General features: G+C 36.5%; 1 long non-coding RNA gene across 2 annotated transcripts in view; it reads right to left on the bottom strand.

Moving 5' to 3' along the window:
* Positions 1-960: 960 nt before the first annotated feature.
* Positions 961-9,606, bottom strand: part of LOC134431985 (uncharacterized) — a 49,280-nt gene continuing 40,634 nt past the window's right edge. For both annotated transcript variants that reach the window (XR_010031175.1, XR_010031174.1), the window contains exons 6-7: positions 3,211-3,367; positions 961-3,051 (exon numbers count right to left, since the gene is read on the bottom strand). This is a non-coding gene — a long non-coding RNA (uncharacterized LOC134431985). The remainder of the gene's footprint in view (positions 3,052-3,210; positions 3,368-9,606) is intronic.

Below are 9,606 nucleotides of genomic sequence, written 5' to 3'. Positions count from 1 at the left end.
CTGTTACGTGGCAGAGTATCATCTCCAAAGTTTCTTTGTGTTTTTGAGACCCAATTTAGTTTTATACTTTTCTAAATTCCTATGAAAACAAAAAAAAATAGGATATTTTTTACAACTGCTTTAGGGGAAACATGAAGGCAAAGGAGTTATGGGTATCTCAACCCACATGAGCGGCCTTCATTTGGCTAGAAACTCAAACTTCTTTGAAAGGTAGAGCCAAATGAGATTAAGTAATGTCAATTATACCTGTGGAGATCCATGTAATAGTTTAAAGTCTATTGACTGTGTATTTATTTCCTGTTTCATTGTTTGCACTCAAATTTTGATAACATAAATCAAATCTGTCTGAAGGACAAAATGCCATCCAGAGAAACTTGGACAAGCTCAAGGACTGGGATTCTGGAAAACGTATGTGGTTCCTTGCTACCACTTTATACCTGCAACCAGTACAGTGTCATAGCACACAAGTTAGCCAGGCATGCAGTCTGGATTTAATGTGGAATAGGAAATTAATCCTTTGCTAATAGATGGGCTGTTCATATAGCACTTTAGTTTGGGTTTTTTTTGTAAAGTAAATATTATATATACTCTTCATGTTAATGTTCATGTGTGTGAAATATAAGAAAGCTATTTATGGTCCATGTCACAAGGCTATGAACAAACTGCATTTGTGAAAAGGGATTGCTACTACTTTGTGGTCATGGCAATAGTTGTTTTTCAAGTGTTTCTGAAATAAACCGAGGCCAATGTTAGCCCATTTTCAGCTCATCAAACCCAATGGCTATTAAGCTTCTGGCAGTGGTTCTTTAAACTAAGCAACACTATCTGTCACTAAAACAGACTAGGATGTATTTCAGCATCAATTATTAATGGGAAGTAACTTTCATCCGCAGAGAGCAAGCTGCAGCACCATGAACGGGAGACAACACCATGGAAATCTGCAGATCTTTCTTTGGCATCTTGTTCTGCTGCAAAAATTTCTCCACATCTGGTTGTGGGGTTCTACCATGAATGCTCTGATGTAATGTTCTGAGAGCAAGCGAGAGCTGTGTGGGTCAGTGAGCAGTTTTTTCCTTCTGGGCCCATCTTTGGATTGGCAAGGAAGAAAGCTGTTGGGTAATACACAAAGGCACTTGGTGGCGCAACATGAAATCTGTTCCTATGCTGAATATAATCATAAATCTACAGCAGAAAAGTAATAGTGTTCTTCCCAAACAATTTTATTTTACCTTCTTTGGTATGCCAGGAAAATGACAGATGATCAACAGACTACCAGAACACCATTTTACTATCTCTGATAGTTGTCAATGAAAGGAAATAGTATTATTACCAATAATTGCCTGTACTAGATGTCCAGAAATATAACCCTTATCAATTACTTTTTTGTTAAATTTCTGGTCCCTTCCAATAAAAGTTTCTTTTAATTTTTGTAAAATCATATTCTGCTACTCATCATGACAGATCCAATGTGTTAATAGTGTCTTCACATTAAAAGTTTCTTTCAAGGGAGTACCAGCATGCATTCTCTTTTTTTCTTTTTCACTAAGCATTTGCATGTCTTCTTTAGAACATGCTAGCCTGAAGATCTCCATTATTAAATGCATTAAAATGTAGAGGGAAATTATCTATTTCAAAATTACTGGTTAATTATTATATATTTATGATTTTAAAATTTGAGTATGAATAGTCAGATGCTTCTGTGTACTTTGATACACTCATTTTTACATAAATTTTGAAATAATTTTAAATTATTCTGTTCATTTCATAATCAACACGCATGTTTTTAACTAGCCTTTAAACTCAAGTGTTGCAAGTTAGTTTCAGACAATGCACTAGTTTAAAGTACTTACATAAGCCGGTCAAACATAGTAAACAACCAGCAAAAGCTCTAATAGCATCAGATTAAATATTTTAAGTGATTTTTAGTAAGTGCTTACATGTATAAACATTTGGGGAAGTGATTGCAAAGAGACAGTGATGACACCACTGTCTTAGTGATTTCTTCTCTGCTGTTAGACATACTAGACATTAAATGATCCCATCACCATTAATCTGAATATTTGGTTTAATACAGCTCTCTTAAAAATGAATTTTGAAGATATTTCCTTAAACTAGATATACCTCTGTGTCTTAATCTCATAACAAGTATTAAATATAACTTAACAGTATAGAATATCAGACAATGGTTGTAATAAACTTAGTTAATCTGGTGAAAAACTTTAATTGGTGCATAAGTTTATAAAATAGGAAAATTGTTTATCTGCGTGTCATCAAATCCTCATTTCTCCCGTTCACAGAAATTTCCTTTCAATGTAGTATTGCCTGAGTTAGAGATAAGTAGGTGACTTGATAAACACAGCATTCAAAAAATTCTCTTTTCCTGCTGTTACTAAGACACTTACTATTCAATATTGGGCTGCATTTGAAATTGACTTTGTCAGACCGTGATAATGTTTATAAGCTATAGTGTTTGGTTTTTCTTATTTGTAAAGAAAGAGGACTCTTTGTATCTCAGCTACCAGGTCAAATGATCAAATTAGGAGAAGTAATAATTATTTTATTCTGAAAATTTTGAAGGTTCTGAAGTTTTTATTCCAGAAGTACCCACTCCATTGAAGAGTCTCTGAGATGAGAGATGTGGGTTGATAACACATCAAAAGAGCTGCTAAGCAGAAGGCCTTAAGGATGAGTTTCTGACAGAAAAAAAACCTAAATTTGAGCACCAGAATCTATCACCATCCATTACAGTTATTCCAGAGAAAGACTAATACTTCATGGAGAAAGTTCATCACAGAAAGAAATCTATCCTTTCTAATATGACTATAAGTTTGATTATTATTTAGAAATTGGTTTTTTGTCTTGTGGGCTGTTTTATTTTTAGCATATAAAGTCCACTGTTGGTTATTTAGCTTCAGCTTCTCTGTAACAGCAAGTCTGCAGACTGCAGGTGGGTTGCAAAGGGATTTTGGCAGTGTATTCAACCTGTTGAGAAAAATCCATTTTTCCTGCTATTGCTTTCCATTGTCAGCCTCCTGCCAGTGTTCATGGTGGCTGTGAAACAAAAAAAAAAAAACAAAAAAAAAAACAAAAAAAAACCAAAAAAAAAAAAAAAAAAACAAGCAGGGAATAGAGTGATGAAATATAGATTAGAAATTAAACCAGCATTTTGTTACAGAAATAATCATGGAAGAGAAAGTGGTTTATTAATACCTTGATATCACCTGCCATCTGAAGAAGCTCAGCCCACATTGGAGATGTAAGATTCGGACACAAATTTCTGGTATGTGATCCCAAACTTCAAGGCTAATCAGTCAAAGATATGTATGTAGTTTTAGCCAGCATTTCACACTCATTTGATGCATAAGACCTACACAAAGTGAAGAACAATAGAGAATTAGTCCCACTGAAATTAATAAAAACCTAGAGGAGGGGAAAAGTCATAGTTCATTTGTGGAGCTCTAAGATAAGTATGTTTTTCATAACTTAAAAATGTCCTGGGAGGTGCCAGTATAAAACAAAGTTCCAGTGCAGCCAAAAGGAAAAGAGAAAACAAAAATAAAAACATATGGAGACCTTTAGAAGCAAGTTTAAATTTGCCTTCTACTAACCCCCAATACACACTCCCTGTTTTTCCTGGATCTCATGAGGAAAGGACAGTTCTGGGTTTCCTCTCCAGATCAAGACTTTAGCTGTTTATTTCCATCCAGCTCTTCTTCCAAAACTGCTGCATTATCCCTCTTTCTCTAACACCTGCTACATAATATTTCACACTTGTTCAGTCTCATTTGAGCTACAGGAGGGAAAAGAACACCAGCATCATCAAAAGTTGTGCCCAACACTGCAAATGTCTCTATGAAAGCAAGCCATCCCTCTGCCCTTGTGTTACATGACTGAGGGTGCCAATTTTCATAGACACCATCCAAGCAAGAGCAGCAGCAGCAGTACAGGAGATGACACCTCAAATTCAGCATGAATGAGAAGACTTGTGGGATTCCTCTGTCCAGCATTCATGTTATGATTTTCATGATACATGATATTTTGAAGAAGGAATGCTGCTGCTGTTGCACACAAGTAACCTGTTGCAGTGGGTAAGAAGGAGGCTTTTCCAAGACCCACACAAGGAAATGCATTAAAAATGTACACTGTGCTGTCACGTATTTCTGTTTTTCAGGTGGCTTATTGCCATGTAGCCACCACAAAATCTATTACATACATCTGAAGTCATTTAATGCCATGCAGAATTCATTAAAGGTATGTTGGCAAAGGTTATCTTACCTCCCAGATTCAGGTTAGTTCATGTACACCACAAATCTCAGCCTAGTTCCTTTATTGTCCTACTCTTTGGCAAGAGTGGAAGAGCCTGGAAACTGTTTTATTCCACCTTATTAACAGTCTCTTCAAGTGTGTGAACAAACTTGGGGATAGCTTTTTGTCTGTCCATGCCAGGGCAAAGCCATATGTTCCAAAAAGGTTCTCATTCAAAATATTGTTCAACGAAAAAGAAAGGGACATTACTGATGCTGGATAAATTGTCTGAGAACATCCTCTATGGCCTGAGGAGAGGGGAGGACAAATATTTCAGTTGAAAGGGACCTACAACACTTATCTAGTCCACTTGCCTCACCACTTCAGGTTTGATTGAAGTTATTTACCTAAATAGCAAGTCAAATCATGCTATTCAGCACATAACATAAATGCCTCTAAAACAGTGACAGGTTTGGAGCATCCCCCTATTCCCAGTGTCTGACCACCCTTTCAATAAAAAAATGCTTCCTAGTAGCAAGCTCCAACCTTCCCTGAAAAAGGTTTGAACCATTCCCACAGACTGTGCTGGCTTCCCTCCCTCTCCGTTTCCCTTTCTCAGAAAGTAGTAGACAGTAATGAGTTCACCCCTCAGCCCCATTTTCTCCAAACTGAATAAACCCAGAGTGCTCAGCTGCTCTTCAAAGACATGCCTTCCAGTCTTTTCAGCAGTTTTGTTGACCAGCTTGTGGTATTCTGCCTAAAGAGCAGGGTGCAAGCTGCAATGCACAAGACCTATCTCAAACTAGTAGAACTACCCAAGCTGTAGATGAAGGACTGTACTGGAACTTGACTTCTCCTGTTTCTATTTCTGTTTGGGTGGCTCCTAAAAAATTAAAGTCAGTCTTCAGTACCTCAACACAGTTGCTCCAAAGGTCAAGGACAAAGAGGCTATGTTGTGTATGATACCCAAATTCTAATAATAAATTATAAAATAAAATAAGCTGACCTCTTTCACTCTCCAAAACGGAGGCAATTGCTCACAATAGATCCACCATAATAAGACACAATTTTCCCAAAGTTAATCCAAGGGCCGTACTCCTTCCTGTTGTTGGTGCTAACTTGTAAAATGACACATCATGGAAAAGAGACCAGTCGTGCAGCTGTCTGGTGCTCCCCATGCAGGTGGGCACCAAGTCCATCCTGGTAATTGTTGTTTATACAAGTCATTGATGAGAAATGAGTCCACCACAGCTGCAGGGTACCCCTACATATCCTAAAGACAGTGTCACATTCTCTGCTTAGAAGCTAAAAGACAGAGAGGTGGACATGGGAGTTATTTTGGGATGCATGGATAAGCTCTTTAATAAAATATACTGATTTGGGGAAATTAAATTCTGTTATTATTCCAGTTTTCCTGGGAAATGGCTGTTTCTACGTTAACTATTCCTAGATATTGAACCAACTTGTATCCCACTGATAAGAAATGTACACATATACCATTATACTTCTTCTACAATGGAGGTAAGATCTTTTACAATGGAGGTAAGATCTTTCAGTACATCCACCACCCTCTGGAAATGCTATTCACACAATACAAAAATTTCAAGCAATGTGCATAGCAGAGGCAGGGGGAAAAATCTGGTTTTCTTTTTTTTTTCCTACCTTGGTGTTTATTATATGTGACATTGCCATCAGTGCAGTGCAGTAAAAATGAAATGGTAGCCAATGTGCATAGACACTATGGAAATTTCAAACGACGAAAGCAACAACAAAAATTATACTTTCCCTTTCCTTTCCTATGTACTCTGCATTAACATAAGGATATGTGACTTAGCTATCCATGCACTGCAATAAAAATAAAATTGGTAGCCAATGTGCCCAGACAGAACTTTCAAATAAAAAAATTAAATTATACTCCTTTTCATCATGTAAAGAATACATGGTATGAGGCACAAATTTCACTTCACTGCCACATGATAAATTATGTGATGATAACCTGTATTTCTTTCTCATCATGAGGAAGAAAGAAAAGTAGTTTAGGACTTTTTTTTAATTTGTTTTCATTTTATAATCACTAAAATATGTTCTAAAACACTTTCTTATATTAAGCTCATTGTGTTTGTATACTTCCTAAATGAATGGGGTTTTGGTAAAATGTTTGTATCTAAAATTACTCATATAAATAAAAATACACAATTATCTTATGGGATAATAGGGAAACATATCTGCATGCAACATTTTCATCATTAGATATGTTCATGTTGGCACATTTTCATTACTTCACTGCAAAATACTATGTGCTGATTTGAAACCATTTTAAAGATTTGTTGACAACCCAAATGCTTTAGTTATGCTTGTAGAATTGTTTAATAAATTAGTAGGTAATATTGCTGTAGCGTGAGGCGATATGACCTGAAAGAATGTGCTCACAGTGGGAGCAAAGCCAGGAGCTCTTCATCTATGATCAGTGAACGGCTGATGGTTCATAGGTCCCTTGTTCAAATTGAGGGGACAGCCATCTGACTGTCCTTGTTTAGAGCTAATAAACAACATTGCAAATAATTAGGCATGTATTAGGTGCCTTAGCATTATTTTTTGACCATGCCATTTTCACTGCTTAACACAAAGATTGATTTCTTCAAAAATAGTTAGCAGAAGACAGTTGTCCAAAAGACAGTGGTTTTTGAAAAAATCTGGGCTGTGTTTCAAAACAATAGCAAGCAAAAAACATCAGTCTAGAAGACTGAGCAAGGAGCTCTCACAGTTTGATGGGTGGGGGCTCCATCTTTGGGTGCTGCTAACCAGTTGCTATCATGGTTTAACCTGAGCACAGCTGTCGTGACTCAAAATCCTCCTTGGAATAGGAGGAAGTGCCAGGCAAGGCAAGCTGAAGGCACCAAAGACTCCTGAGGAAGCGAACTTCACACTGATATGTTCATCTTTTCTACTCTGTGTGTGTATAAGGCTTTATTCACTGTGGTTGTAAGGACAGAATGAATCCTCCAAAGTCTTTGTGTTTTCATCCATGGTTGTAGGATTGTGTTCCTATACCCTCTATGGTCCTGCTCTGAAGGACAGATACATAATTAAGAAATTCTCACTTCTAAAATGTTTCTTAAATCCAACAAGAAAAGAGTTCAATCAGAAAGTTCCTCCCTTTTCTGGGACAGTTCTGCCATAGCCGTGTTGATGAAATTATTGGAAATCAGAGCTACGGTAATTTAAATAATCTGTTAAAAAGATATTACTGTAATGCTAGTAATTTTTAAATGGCTCTTTGTTTGATTCATGAACAATACATGAACAGTACATGATTCAAATGAGCAACTTTTATTAAGAATTTATCCCAATAAAAATGTCAGACTGGGTGAAATCCATTGTATACTGCAGCATTTTCATATATATTTTTAATAGCACACTTTAAGGTTCAACTTCTTACAGAACAAAGTTGACAGAGAGGTTGGGGCTGCCACAGAAGATCAAGGAGCCAACAAAAGCAGAAAGATATTATATAGATAATTGTGAAGATCTTGATGCAGTTCAAGTGCTTTTGAAGTTCTGTAATGATTTCTTGCTATCAGAAACTGACAGGTTTAATTGAAGTCAAAGCTTGCTACTAAGTCATGAGATCCATAGGGGTGTAAATATTAGGGCTGCTGCTAAGCAATGAGTCACCTTAGTATTAATTGGGAAAAAAAAAGAATACTTTGCACTGCTTTGACAGCATGGCACATAGTAAGCTATGCTGAGAAGTGCTTTGGTATCTTTGCAGGGAGGATCTTCTGCTTTTAATTCCTTTTCTAACTGGCTTTGTATGAGGGTTTGGTATCTCACTTTCCCTTCATAAAGCTGTTTCTCTATTGTCCCTGCCATTATGTATGAGCTACATCAATAATTAACCATGTGGCTGGAATACTGCAAAGATTAAAAATTTCACCATAATCTGGGAATTTCTTATCATTTCAACTATTTAAATATTTTTACAGCTTGAAGTTCAGTATAACAGAGCAATAAAGGCAGTCACCTACAATTTTACAACCCTTGTGGTGAACATAACCACACTTCCTATGCACAGCCACTGTAGGAGTGATTTTAAAAGAAAAGTTTTTGCTAATTTCCATTTTGAAGCAAATAATATATTGAGCAAGATGATCAAAATGCAAAACACTTTTTCTGCTATGTCATAAAAGAAGTTGAAATACACAATTCAGTGCCAAAGTGACTTAGTTCAGCTGAATGGGTTCTAAATTACAGTAAGCATTTAAATTGATAAGCACAGATATAATATGGACTGCAATGGGATTAATGAATAAATATTAGGGTCTTATGTTACCAATCACATTTACAGTCACATTTAAAAGTAGAGCCATAGTTATTAGTTATACTCAGGGTACACTTTACACAGGAGACTAGGCAGTGAAGTAACATCTCTATGGAGCCCCTTGCTTGAGCTGAAGAACTCCTGGGGCAAAATATTTTGGTTTTGCAGATCATCTAGTTAAAGTTCATCCAATTTTCAAGGTTTTATAGAAACTTTAACACAGATTTTAACACATGGCACTCCTACAGCTCTACACCCACCCCTACTAGAGAGTTTCCCTGGGGGGAAAATTGGTATGGATAGGATCCTAGGTAAAGTGTACTTCTAGGACACATTAAATTTTAAGTTACACTTGATTTTGGGGAATGATTCTTCTTTTATGGTTGAGTTAGTCAGGCCTATAATCAGGTTCCTAATACATTCAACAAACCATCAGGATACATGAAATATCTTACCAGATAATCCTCTTTAGAATCCACAGTTCAGTTATTAAGTATTCCTTTCACTAATCTCTGTAATCCAATGTTGACAGAGGTCAGTAAAACAGTGGCTAAACCCTGTATGATTAGACTAAGTCTAGGTTTTGCAATTATTCCTTTTATGATTTGTTATATTCTTCTCAGCTGTTCTTACTCCCGAAAGGACATTACAGATGTCACACATGGAGGTTCCCAGAAACCATGGAGAAGGTCTTTACAGGAGTACATCAGCCAAGAGGCGGAGACCCATCAGAAAGCTACAGATATATTCAGAGGGTATGTGAAAGTCAAGACAAAGACTATATACTATTTGATAACTGAGATGACATTAGCGCACTGATGTTCACAGCCACTGGATTAGCAATCACTGTTAAATCTTCACATGCAGTGAAAGTTAACAATATGGTATTGTCCAAAAAAAAATCTATTCTCTCTTTTCCTTTTGATTATAGTTCATTTAAGGGAAGAACTGCATACTGCATGCTTTGAAAATGCTTTATGTGTCTTTGGCTCACAGAACACACAACACACTTGAGTAGGCCCATTTATTTAGGCAGACAT

The sequence above is a fragment of the Melospiza melodia genome, chromosome Z, assembly GCF_035770615.1.
Source record: "Melospiza melodia melodia isolate bMelMel2 chromosome Z, bMelMel2.pri, whole genome shotgun sequence".
Lineage (NCBI taxonomy): Eukaryota > Metazoa > Chordata > Aves > Passeriformes > Passerellidae > Melospiza > Melospiza melodia.
This window is presented reverse-complemented; position numbering and strand designations above follow the sequence as displayed.